Raw genomic sequence first — 18,179 nt, forward strand, 5'->3', positions numbered from 1 at the left:
ATCGTATAGATAGGGATTGACAGATGGAGTGATGTAGTGATGGATGGAGCAATGGATAGGAGTTTGGGTGGGATGGATGGATTGATAGGTGTTTGGGTAGGTAGGATGGATGGATGGATGGATGGATGGATGGGGGGATGGATGGATGGATAAATTTATGGATGGATAGGTGTCTGGGTAGGCAGGATGGATGGCTGGCCGGCTGGCTGGCTGGCTGGCTGGCTGGCTGGATGGTCGGACGGATGGGTCGATAGATCAATATTAGCATAAACTGTAGCAAAAACTTTACTTTTTAAATATATAAATGAAAGCACTTGATAGTATCGATAAGGTTTGACGGATGGAGTGATGTAGTGATGGATGGATCAATGGACAGGAGTTTGGGTAGATAGGATGGATGGATGGAAGGATGGATGGATGGATGGACGGACGGACAGATGGACGGACGGACAGACAGACGGATGGATTTATGCATGGACAGGTGTCTGGGTTGGATGGATAGATGGATGGATCGATCGATGGGCTGGTGAGTATATGAATAATTGGTGGATGAATGGGTGTTTGTGATGGATGGATGGATGGATGGATGGATCAATATTAACCTAAACTGTTTGATTGATTCAAATAAACTTAAATTAGTTTCCATGGATGGATGAGTGGATGGATGGATGGATGCATGCATAGGTTTGGGGTAGGTAGGATGGATGGATGAATGGATGGATGGATGGATAGATGGGTTGGTGGGTATATGGATGGACTGGTGTATGATTGGGTGTTTGGGATGGATGGATGAATGGATCAATATTAACCAAACTGTTTGATTAATTGTAACGAACTCAAATTAGTTTCTATGGATGAATTGGTGGATGGATGGACGGATGGGTTCGTCTTTAAATATATAAACTAAGAAAGCACTTGACAGGATGGATGGATGGTTGGATAGATGGAGATTTTGTTAATTTCTTGCGGTACTCATAAAACAAAACAACTCTCTATTAACTATAACAAAATAGTAACACATGCTTTATCTGTTATTGTTATTTTGCTTTACTCCATCTGGTTAAGACAGTGCATGGCATCCAATTATGAAGAGGAGACAAGGACTGTGTATGAAGGCGAGAGAAATACACAGACAGACAGAGAAAACGAGAAGGTGAAAATCAAAGTAAAAAGATGGAGGAAAGCGAGGGATTGCTGTCCTCCTGGACAAGCCTAAGTCCCGAGTGCAGACCTTGCCGTAGGCTCGGAGGGAGAGAGACAGAGGAAAGGAAAAGCATGTGGAATGGTTTGTTCCTGAGGTCATGCACAGCAAAACATCAAGAAGAAGAGGAAGAGCAGGATGTTCAACTCTGTTAAGGATTGCCTGCAAAAAGTTCCATCTAGGAATTGTATATCTTGAGGTGTTAATGTATTAATATTTTAATGCGGATTAAACAGACAATGAAAATGTCTCTTGAAATAATAAACATACTGAAATCTTCTAAAACCATTTAGAGAAATCTTAAAATGTTGGCATTAGTAAAATGCATTAATATTTACAATAAATAAATGAACAGTTTTTTACTATATTGGAAAATACATATTTTATTCCTTTTTTAGCAAAGGAAGTTTTACAGCAGCCATTAATATAAGCTCCTTTCACACAAACAGACAAGTGTGAACAAACACTTTTGGAAAATTCATTACGGCAATTTTCTGGAACAAGACGTTTTAACATTACCGGTAAATTGCCGGAATGCTGCAGTGTGTGAACACAGAAGAAAGATTCACGCTTAGAATGCACTGACTTGAGACATCTACTCCAGCCAGACACATTCAGCTGCTAGATGTTAGTCAGATAACAATTCTATGTTCCTTAATGCAACTGTGTTTGTTTACCTCCAAGCTCTGACGCATAGGCACGTGAAGCAGCTCGTGAGTGCCAGCACACACACACACAACCATATAATATGTGCTCGACCCCTTTTGTGTTTACAAGTACGCGCAGGCGTTTAGAGGTAATTTCTGGTCAGTGATGTGAGAATTTACCGGTATTTTAGAATGGATGTGTGAATGGTCTTGCCCGGAATAATTCCGGAATGTTCTTGCCTGTGTGAACAGCGTTTTTTTTATTTTTTTTTATTTACTGGTAAAGTCGTTCCGGTAATTTTCAGGATATTTACCGGTATCACTGTGTGAAAGAGGCAATAGTCTTCAGTGACACAAAAAATGTAATATACTGAACTAGTAGTCAAAAATATATTCATAATTAAAGTTGAAAACAATTGTTTTGTGTTAAACTTGAGATTATCTGAATAATAGGAGTTTCAAAAGAAAAATGTTTATCTGAAATAGTAAAGCTTATAAACTTTATAAATATCTATGTATTTTATACTACATCTTCCATTTCCACTTTTGATCAATTTCAAACAACCTTAAATAAAAAATATTGGTTCACTTTGAATGAATGAATGAATGAATGAATGAATGAATGAATGAATGAATGAATGAATGAATGAATGAATCAATGAATCAATGAATCAATGAATCAATCAATCAATCAATCAATCAATCAATCAATCAATCAATATCAATCAATCAATCAATATCAATCAATCAAAATGGGATAGCTCCAACTATATTGATATCGATGACCAAACTCAAAATTTTTGTGACTAACTTAAAGGTTAAAGGAACTGTATTGATAACAAAAAAACAATTATAGTAAGAGGGCATTACAATGGCGCAGTGGGTAGTATGATTGCCTCACAGCAAGTAGGTTGCTGGTTTGAGCCTGGGATGGGTGAGTTGGCATTGCTGTGTGGAGTCTATATGTTCTCCCCGTGTTGGTGTGGGTTTCTCCGGGTGCTGCGGTTTCCTCCAGCACAATTCATCCAAACACATGTGGTATAGGTGAAATGGGTAGGCTAAAATGTCCATAGTGTATGTGCGTGAATGGGAGTGTTGGGTGTTTTCCTGTGATGGGTTGCAGCTGGAAGGGCATCCGCTGTGTAAAACCTATGCTGGATAAGTTGGCAGTTCATTCTGCTGTGCCGACCCTTGATTAATGAAGGGACTAAGCCGATTTAATGAATTATGGTAAGAGACTGCCGTTTTAGAGATGACCAAATGTCTGGCCAACACAGCCTTTGATTCCAGATTCACACCGACTTAATCAGCGTCACTCTATATTTCGGACAAAAAAAAAGAAGAAAAAAAAAAGAAACAACAAACATCACATCTAGCAAGTCACTGCAGTTTGAGTGCTTTTACTCCTAAACAGCAAAGATTCACTATTTCTCAAAGCTGAAAGACAGCCAAAGATATAAAAATGTATATTTTTTAAAACAACCTTGACTAACATTATAAGTAGACCTCGGGGATAGAGAAAAAATGAATAAAACTGTAAAAAATGTATGAGCGTATGACTAAGCTATAAACTTTAAACTCTATATACAAGTTCCATACTTGCGTGTGCTGTATCTCTAAGCCTTGTTCAATACCTACCCATGAACCGAGCCATGAATACACATCATATAAACCTTCGCTCGTTCTCAATATCCCTCAGAGCGGCGACTATTAAGATATTGGCGTCAAAGTTTTTTTTTTCCTTCTCGTTTCTCCCACACTCCTTCCTGCTGCAGGTTGGGGAGGATGAATCTGGAGTGAACTCTACATAGCACTATCTCAGGGAAAAAAAAACGCAAAAAAAAACAAAAAATACAAAGTGATCAATGTGGGCAGGCGATGCGAGGTTCCCTAGGACAAGCCAATCAATGCGTGAGAGGAACCTTGCCCAGGGCCCTTATGCAAATGGAGGCACGTCCGGTAACCCCGGGAGCCGACATGTGCGTCAGATCAATGGGGCGCTGCATTAAAAACCTTACAGCTATATCAGATGCCTGCCCACTAAATATGTAATGATGAACCCCTTAAGATTTCACGGTGAACTCTTTAACTAGCAGCTGCGGCACATGTGTGAAAGTAAAAATCGCATGTTGTACATTGAGAAGGAGAGTTGGTGGACACTTGATTATTATCATTTGCTGGAAATGATACTTTAGGGGCAAACATGTTTGAAATACTGTAAGTGCTGTGATGCAGACAGTAAACTATAGGGTTGCATGATTCTGGCTAAAATGAGAATCACATTTTTTTGGCTTAAAAATCAATAATTTTCTTGTATGGGTTGGCCATTATTGTTTTTGTTATTCAACAATAATAATAATGTTAGGTCTATGTGTAGGTCTACTGTTGGTTAAAATGCTTCATTTCGTGTAGACTTGAAATGGTGGACTTGAATAGATTTTAAATTTGTCCTGGTTGTTAATTCACAGTAAAGTGATGGCAAAAGAGTACAACTATTCATAATTCTGAAGTTAAATTATTAGTTTTGAGACATATGCTTGCCATGTTGCATTATCAGATTCCCTCTTGCATTATTACTGTATCAACATTATATAGGCTAGAGTAGTTGTACTGACTAAGTAAACATTTATTCTTATGAATTTAGTGTTTGAAAAAAAAAAAATTAACCCACTCTGTTAAGGCTAATTTATACTTATTATATTATGATCTATACTTATTTTATTATTCTGATATTATACTTTTGCCAAGCACATGTTTACAGTCCGGCATAGCTTTCACATGCCCGTGCACCTTTCAAAAAATATAACTACACAAAACAACACACAAGCTTTGTAACTGGTCATATTGAAAGTGGTGACAAGGGTGGGTGGTGGGGAAAGTCGGGTTTTAGGCAATGTGCGTATTAGTTTTAATTGTTCAGTGTTGATGTTCCCACAGGACTACCGGACGATTACTCTGTGCAACAAACTCAACATTACTTACAAATGTATTATCTTTTATTCACAGCCAATGCAGGTTTTGTTCACAAAAGTAGACATCATTGGCACGTGCGTGTCCGCTCAGTAGTAAACAAACAGTGCGTCAACTCATTTGTGATTTTGTGTTCACGAACACACCATTACATTAAGAAAAAAATGACACTTGGGGGTGAATTATACCTTATAAATACAGTATATGACACTTTTAATGCCATTTGGAGATGTCCATGTTGCTGAGCAAAATATAAAAAACAATGTGAACATTTGTGCGACTGCCTTTACGCTTCCCTCCTGACCTTAAATATATTATTAGCTGAATTGTAAAAAGGCAGAATTAAAATTGTGTCTAGGGTCGAATCGAGATCGCAATCTTTTTTCGATTAATCATGCAACTTTAAATACTCTCTTTTGTATTCCAAAGTATAAAGTCAAAAAGGTTTGAAATGATCTGGAGAATGTAACTTAATTGTTGTTATTATATACATGAACCAAAACAAAGGCAAGTTGTAAATTATTACAATTATTAGCTATGTGTTATCCAACTATTGATAAAAATCTACTTTTCAAGCTGTTTGGACAGATCTGTGTGTTGGTATAGTGTATAGACCGTCATACTGGGGTGATATGAACACACCCAGTCCTTTTTTTTCAATTTAACTACAAAACAAAGGGTCGGCCAATTGGAGCTGTTTTCAAATCGATCGCACCATTACGTAGGTGTGCGATCCTCCCGCCCACCGAATTGATTGACAGCTGCGCGCATTAACATGTTCCGGTAGTCGCGTGTATATGTCAACAAGACCAGACAGACATACGCAAAGCAACCGGGAATAAAAGGTCTGTTCTGTTCGCTAGGATCAGCAATCATCAAATGTGATTAAGAGTAAGTTTCACATGTTTAAATTGTTTTAAAACAGAATATGTGTGTAATTAATTACAGCGTTTTACTTCAGCTTTTCTTCATCAGCAAAGCCGCGTGTCAGAACAATTATAAAAGAAGACGCTTCAATCCCGGTTTGTGGAAGTTAAATCAGGTTTATTTTGTACATTAGCATAACAGATACACACAGTACTTGAGGTTAGCCTTAACTAAGCTAAGCGCGCTCTGTCTGCCTGCCTGTGTGTGTGTGTGTGTGCGTGCGTGCGTGCGCGCGCGCTAACTTTGTAACGATATTGTGTGTGACTCATCAATGCAACTTCACAATACTGATTAGTAAAGGTTAGTTCTTACTGTAGTATCTCACAAAAGCTACGTGAGACCTTCTTCCTTTAAGTCTGTCTATTGTGTGACGCAGCTGAGGGAGGAGGCATGTAGTGGGCGGGAAAGAATCGTCTTAAAGGCGCAGTACGACCAAACCACCCCCTGCTGGAAATCAGTATAAGACAGCATCTTGTAAAAGGTATAATGAAAAATCTGATGGGTATTTTGATCTGAAACTTTATATACACGTTCTAGAGACGCAAAAGACTTATATTAAATCTGAAAAAAGGGGTAACCTAGGTGCCCTTTAATGACAATTTATCATAAATCTCAGAAAGTGAACATTTTATTATCTGAACCCTTACTTGAGAGCGGTTGGTCAGTCGGTTGTACGGTTGGTCGGTTGATTGATTGATTGGCTTATTGGTTGGTTGATTGATTGATTACATTGCCAGAATTTTTGATGATTTTCACCAAAATTGACAACCATAAAAAAAATATTTTCTGCTAATATATAATCGAGCACATTATATATAAAAATAAAGTACCAAGCCTACTATTAAATAAGAGAAACATGTTATTCTATCTTCATGTGTTTATGTTTTATCACAAGCAGCTAACTTTGATATCCTCAAAATATACCATAAAATATCTTCTTTTTTAATCCACCGAAGTAGTCATTCCAGTTTGAAATAATATCAAGGTACTGTAAGCAACGGCATGCTTGTAAAAATGTATTTATAAACTAAAAATAAACATATGAGATAAATCATCTCTGACAGTGTCCTAACCATTCTAGTGAATTCCAATTTGTCTGTCTTCACAAATGCGAACATTTTCAATAAAGTATTGTAGAATATTTTAATATTTTATTATTTTATTATTTATTATAATACTTTATTATAATTGTGCTGTGAAGTAACTAGTAATGTGTGGTATAGAAAAAAAAATATTCAAACAAATACTCCTGTTTTTTTTATTTTTTATTATTTTATTTGATTTGTTATATATAAAATTGTACACTGTAGAAAGTGATTAGTTGACTTTTAAAGTCAGTAAATCAGCTGCTTTTAAAGCAATTATTGTAGTCCACATTACGCAAAATAAAAAAGTGAGTAAACCTGTTGCCTTAAATGATTACATAAATGTACTATGTGCATAATAATAAAATAATATAATAATAAAAGTTAAGTCAACTTAACAGTTCCAAAAAACTGGTTTACTTCCTCTTTTTAAAGTAAAGTCATTGTTCACAGTTTATTGCGACACTACACAAAAAAACAATCTAAAAAAAAAAAAAAAATTCACAAATGAAGTAATACTAGAGTAAGTAATACAAGTTTGAAACGACACGAGGACAAGTAAATAGCATCAATTTAATTCAATTGCAGCAGTTGTGAAGAGTAATTTAGGGGATAGTTCACCCAAAAATAAATATTTACTCACTATTTTTTCACCTTTGTGTAGTTTCAAACGTTTACTAGCCATTTTTTTTATTTATTATTATTTTTTTTTTCTGTTGAACACAAAAGAAAATATTTTGAAGAGTGGTCAAAAACTATAATGATTAACTTCCATAGTAAAAACATCTACAAATACAAGGCAATAGATAGAGGTTTCTATTTTCCTGAAGAAGCTCAAATAGGTTATAAACAAAGGGTGAGTAAATGATGACAAAATTTAGATAAACATTTTTGGATAAACTACTTCTTTAACTCTAATTAGGAGGTCATGTGGCGTTAAAAATTGCTTAATGCAACAAAAATGACATAAATAACATAAATAATCAAACAATACTTGCTGTTTAATGTACAATGTTTTATGGAAGAGGGTGTTGGGTCATTATACAGCAACGAATCCTTTAAATTTAACTGTAAACTCATTATCTTACAGTAGAGGGACATATGTGAAACAGAAAAGCTTGATGTGTACATCAAGCCAGACGTACAGCATCAAACCGGACACTTAATTATAGTTTGCGTGAGCATATGCAAGCTGGCAAATGTACCATGAAGATGGCGTCAGACTTGAAAATTAGGCTGATATATTCCAAACGGTCCTGTGGCGTAGATGCCAAACACAACCGCGTGCTAAAACAACTCTATAAAGGCTATTTTACATTAGCATGGGACGAAATGAAGTGTCAAACAGACGCCTCAAATATGTCTGTCAAGCCATGACAGGGCTCATCACGGACGTTCAATGGCTTATTGTAATACATAATTGCATATTCTATTAGGCGGTACTCATAGCGATATACATTCACATGCAAATGATTTGGTCCAGATGAACCACACAGAAGATGACAGACAATAAGCAGGCATAACAAACACGTCTATGTCAGCTCAGACGCATAAACACAGGCGCGCACGCCACAATCGCGGAGTTACACATCGAATCAGAGTCTCTTCTCACTTCAATATGTATTGTGGACACAGACGCACACATTCCAGGAGCGGGCCTTATCGGCGGTGTGGAGATAGGCCACTCCATGCAGGCGTTCGCTGATAGTTTATTTATAGAAATAGTGGAGCAGGGCCATTTCTCTTATCGTTTGCTTGCTTCGCCGTAAATGTATCCGTCCATTCATGTTTATGTGCTAAACTCGCGGAGCCTGTTAACAAGCAGCGGCTAATTAAGCTCGTGACAGAGAAAAGATGAAGTGGGGGAGGATAAATATGAGAAAGGGAGGGAGAGAAAGAGAAAGAGAAAGACAGACAGACGGAGGGAAAGATGGAGTTAAATGCATAAGACTGACCTCGTTTAACTGCGGTGGACCAGGGGATGGACAATAGTACAAAACTACAGTCAAAACTGATTTAGGAACACAACAAAAATAATATGCAGTGATGGATGAATAATACAACCAGTGTTGTATGAGTCACTAAAAAAAATAACTAGCTATTTAATTTTAAAAAAATAGCCAGATTACTTATACTGAAAAAGTAATGTATTGCTGTTAAAAGAAAATTGAGCTACTTTTCCAAAGAACATTTTTAATGCTCTTTAATGCACTTAAAATATCACTTCAGTGCTGCATGGAGAATATATTGTTGATCAGCTTCAAAGTTATAATTCATTTTCATTCTGACAACTAAAACACAAGACAGACTTAATCAAAAAGTAATTTTTAAACACTAATTTCTTTACGTCAGACCAGCAGCACAAAAATAGGGTGATAAACCAGCTGAATAATATAAGCAAAAACAAAAAAAAAAAAGCAAAAACTGAAGTTGTTTCAGCGTCATAAAAGTTTGTTGTTAACCCTTACACATGTTCCTTCACAGCTTGAGTATGAAAACTAGCAACAATATACAACAAACACAAAACCTATATGAATTAAATTAGTGAATGAAATCTGAATTATTATTCAGAATCAATTTGGTGAAACTCAGCACCAAAAAAAACTGCGATTATAGACAGCCGTATATTGTATGCAACTTAAACAAACCTGCTGCCCAAAAATGCAATCGATGAGCAATTTTTAAACTAACCACAAATTAAATGTATGTCAATAACTTACAGAAAGTAAGCTGTGTATACTCAACGTGCAAAATTTGCTTTTGTATATAATAGCTATAAAAATACGTAAAAAAAAAAAATAAAAAAAAATAAAAAATAAATAATATATATATATATATATATATATATATATATATATATATATATATATATATATATATATATATATACACACATACACGCACACACACACAGCTTTTTTTTTTTTCAATCAATTTTGTTACAGATATGAAATGTGTGCTTAATTATTCAAAACAACAAACCTAGTAGTCTTAGTGATAGTGATTAATAATAGTAACGTTAAAAGTGCACATTCGGTCTCTGCTTTTTGCTGTACTTTTGCATAGTCTCGTGCCTCATACACGAGGCATCTTCTTTACATTGGTTGGTTGGCATCCACCAATCCCACAATGCGTCGCCGCTGTAAACAGGAATATGTAGACTAGACTGCAACCAATATATATTCATTTACCAAGTAACGATAAAACACATCATATTGTAATGATAATGGAGTTACTATATTTAAAAAGTAATGCGGTACAGTATTAGTTACTGTCAAAAGGTTTGCTGTTATAGTAACACATTACAAGTAACGCATCACTGCCCAACAATGAATATAACAACAAATATATTTAGGATAATACAAATATAATATAACATAAAAATATATAAATATAAATAAAAATTGCAATTCAATACACATAGTGAAAGGAAAAAAAATAACTCAAAACCCAGTGGATATATACAGAAATAAGACCATTTTTGAAGTTATATCATTATTATTATTATTATTGTAATTATTTTTATTTGGCCTAACATTTAACAATTTATGCAATTATAGAACTTTTACATTTTTAATTTATTCATCCATTCATCTTAAATTTAAATGTATTTGTTAAATTCCACTTTAGTCATGTTCACATTAAAACATGAGAAAAAAGTTGTCACTTTAGTGTGTCATTGTTATTTGTCAAATGGCTTTAGTTGCTGCTTTTATTTATTTGTTTGTTTGCCTGTCTGTCTGTCTACTTATTTATTTATTTATTTATTTATTTATTTATTTATTTGTTTGTTTGTTTGTTTGTTTGTTTATATTAGATGCACATTGTACTGTACAACAGTATTATTATATAACAAGACCTAAATTATATTTTGATACAATATTATTGCTAATATTGCTACTATTATAATTAACCACTAAAATAATTGTATCCATTTCAACCACATAAAAGTTCAACACAGAAAAAACAAACCCAAATAACACAACAGTATCCACAAAATGTAATACAACACAATATGACATAACTAAACCACAAATCAAAGAAAACACAATACAAAATATTTAGAATCATTGCAAAATGAGTCAAAATAACAATAATAATAATCATCATTAAACACTGCAAGTAAGTTAATAACAGCGAGAAAATGAGCAAACCCAATTAAACTTGAAAATAAAAAACCAAAATACAATTCCTGCCATAACTTAATACAGATAAAACAACAGAATTAGGACTCAAAGGTGGGGGAAAAAGTATGCCACAAAATAATTAAGACACAACACAATAAACATTAGCAACAAAAACTACTAAATGATGCTACAAGACAAAAATAACGACTCTACAAACAAAACAACACTACTACAAATATGAGAATGATGCAAGAACTCAACATAACTGTCCTAAAGCACAACACGAAATAAGCTCCAATATTGTACTATAAGTACTTGTGTGTGAAGAGATTTGCTCATAAGACAGATCATCTTGCCTGGAGATCTGTTCTTCTGTGTAATATTTAGCAGATACAGTGTCTATACTGTCTTTACACAGTCAATAAAAGACAGCTACTATCTCCATTTTACCAAGGTGCCATATGTTTAATATTACGTAGATCTGAAATGAACAGACATACTCATAAAAATGTCTAACAACATTTACTGAGCGGCGTCAAAACTCATTTAACCTCAAACAGCTGACACACACTTTTCCTTCACGATAAACATCCAATCATCCATGCGTAAGACAAATTAAATCCACATAACTAAGTCTGGGCAAACTGTGCAAATAGAGAGAAAATGCATAATTGTTAAACAAATGATAGAAAAGACATCTACTGTAATTCTAAAACTGAAATCCATAATGCACATTCTAAAACATTCATTCATTCATTTGTTGGCTTAGTCGCTTTATTTATCCGGGGTCACCACAGCAGAATGAACCACCAACTTGTCCAGCACGTTTTTACGCAGCGGACGGCCGGACGCCGCTCCAGCTGCAACCTCTCTGGGAATATTCTAAAACATAAAATGTCTAATAATTATAATGAGTGTCATGTACTTGAACATAACTTTTATTTTCAGTTAAGGCAGTCACTGTGACAGATTAAGCAATTTTGTTTAGAAAAAAAAATATTGTATTGTAGATTGATACAACAGCTTATACCGAGGTTTTGAGAAATCGTCAACAAATGCCTGAAATCATTAATGTGAGTAACAATCACAAAGTGTGAACAATCAAAGACGCAACCTGACAGAATCGCCGATGAGCCGCTGACACCTGTAAGATATATGGTATTCTAAATATCTGAAGGTGTTGGCAAATCAAAATCATGAGGTGTAAAATGTGTTCTGATTGAAAACAACATCAGCAATCATCAACCGTCAGAGAGCAGCATCCACTAGCCAGCGGAAGGTTGGGGGAGCAGTTAAAAGGACTTCTTTTCAGTCTATTTGGACCTAAGAAATGGAGGTAAAACTAGTGTGAATTTGGCAGGAGCGCCCGTGTCTGTTTGAAGTGTCCTCTGAGCAATACCACAACTTTTTTGCTTGAAATTGCTTTATCCTTTCTAAGGCTGGTGAGCAAAATAAGTACATTTTCCACCCCACTAAAGGCTTCTTTCTTATTATGTAGTTAGTAACAGGATATATACCTTGTGTTGTTTCCATGTCACTCCTCGTGTGTGTTTGGTTGTGAGATGTGGATTGTAGACAGGGATAAAGTTGTTGACGATTCTTCCTATTGTAAAGTCATGCAGTGCAAAACCCCATTGTCGCCGATCCATCTTGCAGTGTAAACACAGCCGCGACTAAACGCTACCCAAGATCGTCATCCAGTGTCGATACATCTGTGACAAGACTACTTTGAAAATCCTGTAGTCCAAGTCATTACACGTTGCTTTGCCAGTAATCATCATATGATGTCTACAACATGGATTCTGTCATCAAGAAGCTGTACATGTATTTGTAATAGTCTGATTGTTTTATGTGGTAATTCCAGAACTCAAGGCTGATTTATACTTCTGCGCCAAACCCCGTCGCATGCTACGGTGCTGACGCATAGCCCTTCGCCGTGGCCTTTGGCATCACTGATGTGCACCTCTCAAAAAATGTAACTACACGTCGCAACGATGTACATCACGGAAGTGTTCAGGAAAAGCAAAAAAGCAGCGAAGAAATTCAACACAGAGGAACATTTACACCTCACTGCCAACTAGTGTTTTGGAAGTGTTAATGCAGACCAACAGAGACAGCGCACAGAAGTATAAATGCACTGCTACGCGCGTTGCATGCGGCGTGGGTTACGCCGGTCACTTGACGCAGTATAAACCAGGCTTAAGTCAGCATACTCAAAAAATGAATCATGATGAAGTTTATCACAAACTATTTGTAACCATAAGATTTAATTTGTTTTGTCTTTTTGTATGTTGTCAGATTCCTTAAAATCAATCCAAATCTGTTAAAATTGAATACTATTAAATGCAATCAGTTAAAAAGTTATTAATATGGTATAAATATATCATAAATGTCAGATTCAATTTGTTAAATTCTATGAGATTGGTTTACTTAGGCCCAATCCCAATTCTCCCGCATACCCCTATCCCTCATCTTGTGCATTCACGTGAAGGGGTAGGGGTGTCCCAATTTTCTTTATCTTACGTAGGGCTAAGGGGAAGGGCAAGATAGCCCTTGAAACTGAGATTTTTCAGGTCCACACTCAAAACCAAGGTATAGGAAAATTTGCAGAATACATTATCAACAATAGCTGCACCCGGTGGTCAGGAGATGCACAGATTAGTATTTTTGTAATTATTATGAACAAGCATATTACAACAAACAAACATATTTTTTACTACATTTATAATGGTGTTTGTGTTTTACCATCAAGCTTTTATTTATTAGTATTATTTTATTTCATTTTTATTTTTTCAAAAAACAGAATTGGGCCTAAATATCCAGAGGCAAAACTGACACAGATCCATACTCCACACAACAGATTAATTAGTAAGAAGCTTTTACAACAAAATAGATTTATTGGCATCACATAAACCTTGTTCTTATTTATTTTGTTTAAGTTGAACAAACGAATAAAAATGACAAAGTTTATTAGTTTTAATTATGTTAAAATTGTCATCCAAATTATAGAAATTTTATAAGGATTTTATAAAAAATAAAAAAATAAATAAAAATTCGAATACCAATATTTGAGTTTTTATTTTGTCATGATAGTTGTAATTGAGTAATTTGTCATTGTGTTATGCGATGACACTTTGTCATACAAACGTATTGTTGTCATAACTACACAAAGCTTTTCTCCAATTTATGGAAGTCCTCTCGTTTTCATTTTGACACTTAATTTTTTTTTCTTTTAAACTCGTTGTAAAAGAGGGAAAACATTAAACATGCTAAACTTTCTGTATTACCGGCATGAAGTGTCACTACTGTCCTTTGCGAATACAGTAGTCCCTCGCCATAATGCGGCTCACTTTTCGCAGCCTCACAGTTTCGCTGTGTTTTTTTTTGTGCAACTTGACATGCTTTTTATTTACAGCACACTGTGTTCTGCTTCCTGATTTGTGCATTGTATTCTGCATCCTGATTGGCTGTAGACCTTTATCAATTAATCCCCTACATGCCTTGTCACCTGTACAGTACAGAATGCGTTCATCTTGTCAAATTGACATAAATTAACGGCTATTTTTAGAACTTAACTCCAGCTAACATGAGGGACCACTGTACCCACAACAGCCTAAGAAGCAAATTTGTGGCATAATCTGAAACAAATTATCTCCAAAAAAGCATAATGCGTTATTATAAAGTGAGCTTCATGCAGGTGAGAGGGTTTGACAAACCACTTGTAAAAATCTCTCTTTCTCTTTAAAAAAATAATAAAAACTCCCACATAACGCTAGCACTTAATTCTGTGAGCACAAATAGTTACTTTGTATAATCAGTTCTTCTTTTGTGCATTCCCTCTTCTTGTTAAATCACAAAATGCCTCCTTAATTTTACGTTACTTTGGACAAATACATCTGTTAAATGACTAGATGTAATGTAAATTTAAGTGCACTACCATAATCATGTACTGCAAAAAGTACCATGAGGCATATGTGAATAGAGTATGTGCTAAAAAAGGTTATTATTCTTAAACACACACACGCAGCCATACATAAAACCACACACACATACACAAATCCACCCCTGAGTGACCCCGTTTTCACAAAAAACACCGGGACTGCAAATTGATATCAATTAAAAGGTGCATTAGGATGGGGTTCTATTCTCCAAAAACAATATGTGCATGCAAGATTGCTCGTCATCTTCTAAAAACAAACAGAAATTAATGACAAAATGAGCCAGAAATACATAAATAAGCCAGTGACAAGCTGTAGTCAAAGCTCTCTTTCTCTCTCTCTCTCTGGTGAATTCCTCCCAACAGAAGTCCAGGAGGGAAAAATTGGGTTTGAAGCAGCCGTCATAAATCAAATAAATTAATAAATAACAGAAAATGGCACAAACAGGCAGATAAAGAAAACAATGCCTGAGAGGAGGTAAAAAGGAAAAAAGACAATCCGCAGTGGGGGAAATCTTTTACAGTGTTGATTGTCAGGATCTCTATTGAAGGTACAGAAATGAGCCACACACTCGGTGGGCTGGAGACTGCAGACCCTTCTCTGTTAATCAGGAGAATTTAACAACAATGCACAAGCCCAGGAAAAGCCTTAAGTTCAGTTCACCATCACACCCTGATAAACAAATATCACCGGTATGAGCTTCATGCCTTGGAAACTGCATGAAATAAATAGGACAATATCATCACATACATACCAGTTTTAAATTGATACTAACCAACTTGAATATATCAATACAAATAATACTGTTACTGTTAGTCAACGTTTTGGTGTCTGCATCAAATTACTTATGAAAAATGATTTTAAATGCATAGAAAGAATAATAAATGTAAGCCAAGTGTGTGCTTTATTATTTCAAACATCTTTGATATAACAAACAACTTCAAAAAAAAAACAAAAAAAAAAAAAAAAAAAAATATATATATATATATATATATATATATATATATATATATATATATATATATATATATATATTAACTTAACTCATTATTTTTAAGCTTTTTCATTTTTGACCACTTTGAATCACCATTCAAGAAAGTAATGCATATATATTATAGGTGGACATAGATTATTTTTTTATTTTTATTTTTTATCTAGATTAAACTCACTGTAATTTTTAAAACGGCTCATTTAAATTCTGCTGAGGGCATTCAGAATATGTGTGCTACCAAAATAATGACTAAAAGTGAACAGGTTTCTCAAGCCAGGTGGCGCATTAAACCAGGGGCTCATCTCCTGTTTCCAAAATGCATCACAAACTGCTTGAGAAACTGTTCAATAATGATAATGGGTGGTGAAAATAAATCATGTTCAATAAGATATACTTGTGTTTACTAACTGTTTATTCAGTTAAACATGAGTTTTGAACTGTAGGCCTACATAAGTTTAATACAGTAATTTTTGATCACCTTAATCCGATTAAAGTCATAACTGAACTAAACAGAAATGGATTTAAGACATGTGGAGTATGCATATATTAGTGGCATTACTGAAGTAAACACCACAATTAAACTATTAAAACAACATCTAACATAAGTACACTGGAGAGTTGAGCAGCAGAGCTGGTACAGATGTATCTGCACCTGTATGAACGTTCGCAAAGAGAATTTAAAGACTCTGATGGAATCTCACAGCAGATAATAAGCTCACCTTATAGTGCCCACATCTTTTCTATGAGTTTGCGCACATCGATGGAGCCATTCACTGCCTGTCCAAGGCAATTAGAAAAAGATGTGATACACTGTGGTGGCGATTCTGATAGAAAAGGTTGTTTGCCAGATGTTTATAAAACTGCTCTTCTCTCTCAGTGACTATTGTTGTGTTTAGGGGTACATGCCAGCTGCATGACATTTACAACTCCACAGACTGCAGCATGGAGGTGTCGAAGTGTTCAAAAACAGTATCCCGACCCTCTGCCTTTTCAGACTTCCTTTTGACCTCAAAGAATTAAAATCAAACTTAATTTGAAGTATACCAAGGCCTTCGGTGCACTGTAAACTGGACAATACAGGACATTTTGCAATGATTACAAGAAGTGAGTTCAATCAAAAGGGTATTAAAGTTTGCTAGGTGTAACTGTTATGCAAATCCCATGATTATGATTTAATCACCCTTCACACTTCTATTATGGTTTCATCTTAAGTTGCAGCAAACAGTGTACAGCAAATATTTGTTTTTAAAAGAAGTAAACTTCAAATTCAGCAAGTTTGTCATTGTCAGGTTTGGGTCTCGGCATGGCAAAGGCAAGAGAGATGGGATTCAACTGCAGCTTAACAACAATTCATTAAAGAAAGTATTAGTGCAGATAATTGTGGACAAAAACGGGAAAAAACAAGAATCATACTGTACACGCCAATCCAAAATCAAAGTCAAAACAGTCATAAGGTCATAAACAAGGCATTGATCCGAAAGTACAAACAAATTAAACAACAAACTTAGAAGGCAAAAACACAGTGACAGAAAATATATGTAATGGGAAACAACAAAGACTCACTGCAGACTGATGTGTGTAGAGTGTATACAGTTGATTATTAGCCCCCTTTGATTTATTTATTTTCTTTTTTTAAATATGTGCCTAATAATGTTTAACAGAGCCAGGAAATGTTCACAGTATGTCTGATCATATTTTTTTTCTTCTGGATAAAGTCTTATTTGTTTCATTTCGGCTAGAATAAAAGCTGTTTTTAACTTTTTAAAAACAATTTTAAGGTCAAAATTTAAGATATATATATATTTATTTTTCGATTGTCTACAGAACAAAACATTGTTATACAATAACTTTCCTAATTACCATAATCTAGTTAACCTAATTAACCTTGTTAAGCCTTTAAATGTCACTTTAAGCTGTATAGAAGTGTCTTAAAAAATATGTAGTTAAATATTATGCACTGTCATCATGACAAAGATTAAATAAATCAGTTATTTGAAATAAGTTATTAAAACTATTATGTTTAGAAATGGGTCGAAAAAAAAATCTCTCTTTTAAACAGAAATTGGGGAAAAAATAAACAGGGAGACTAATAATTCAGGGGGGCTAATAATTCTGACTTCAATTATATAGTATGGATAATCAATAATAAAGTGAGTCAACTGTACATGTGTGGTCAGTGGAGAATGGTGACCGGTGTGTCTAACGGCATGCAGGGATTTGTAGTTCATGTATGAGTTTGTAGTTTACCAGCGATCTTCCAAGAAGTGATTGCTGATGATCATGACACCCGTGT

At 34.9% G+C, this 18,179-nt stretch overlaps 1 protein-coding gene and 1 long non-coding RNA gene across 4 annotated transcripts in view; one reads left to right on the forward strand and one right to left on the reverse strand.

Annotated features, from left to right (window-relative positions):
• arb2a (ARB2 cotranscriptional regulator A) overlaps nt 1-18,179 on the reverse strand; it is a 319,558-nt gene that overhangs the window by 126,389 nt on the left and 174,990 nt on the right.
• LOC147844379 (uncharacterized) lies at nt 2,038-7,471 on the forward strand. Of its 2 annotated transcripts, none has more exons than XR_015491776.1 (3): nt 2,038-4,805; nt 4,864-5,168; nt 6,283-7,471. It is a non-coding gene; the product is annotated as an uncharacterized LOC147844379 (long non-coding RNA). The 2 variants fall into 2 exon arrangements; XR_015491777.1 differs by having other exon boundaries at nt 4,864-5,146; nt 6,227-7,194.

This window comes from Danio rerio, chromosome 5, assembly GCF_052040795.2.
Source record: "Danio rerio strain M-AB ecotype USA chromosome 5, GRCz13ab, whole genome shotgun sequence".
NCBI lineage: Eukaryota > Metazoa > Chordata > Actinopteri > Cypriniformes > Danionidae > Danio > Danio rerio.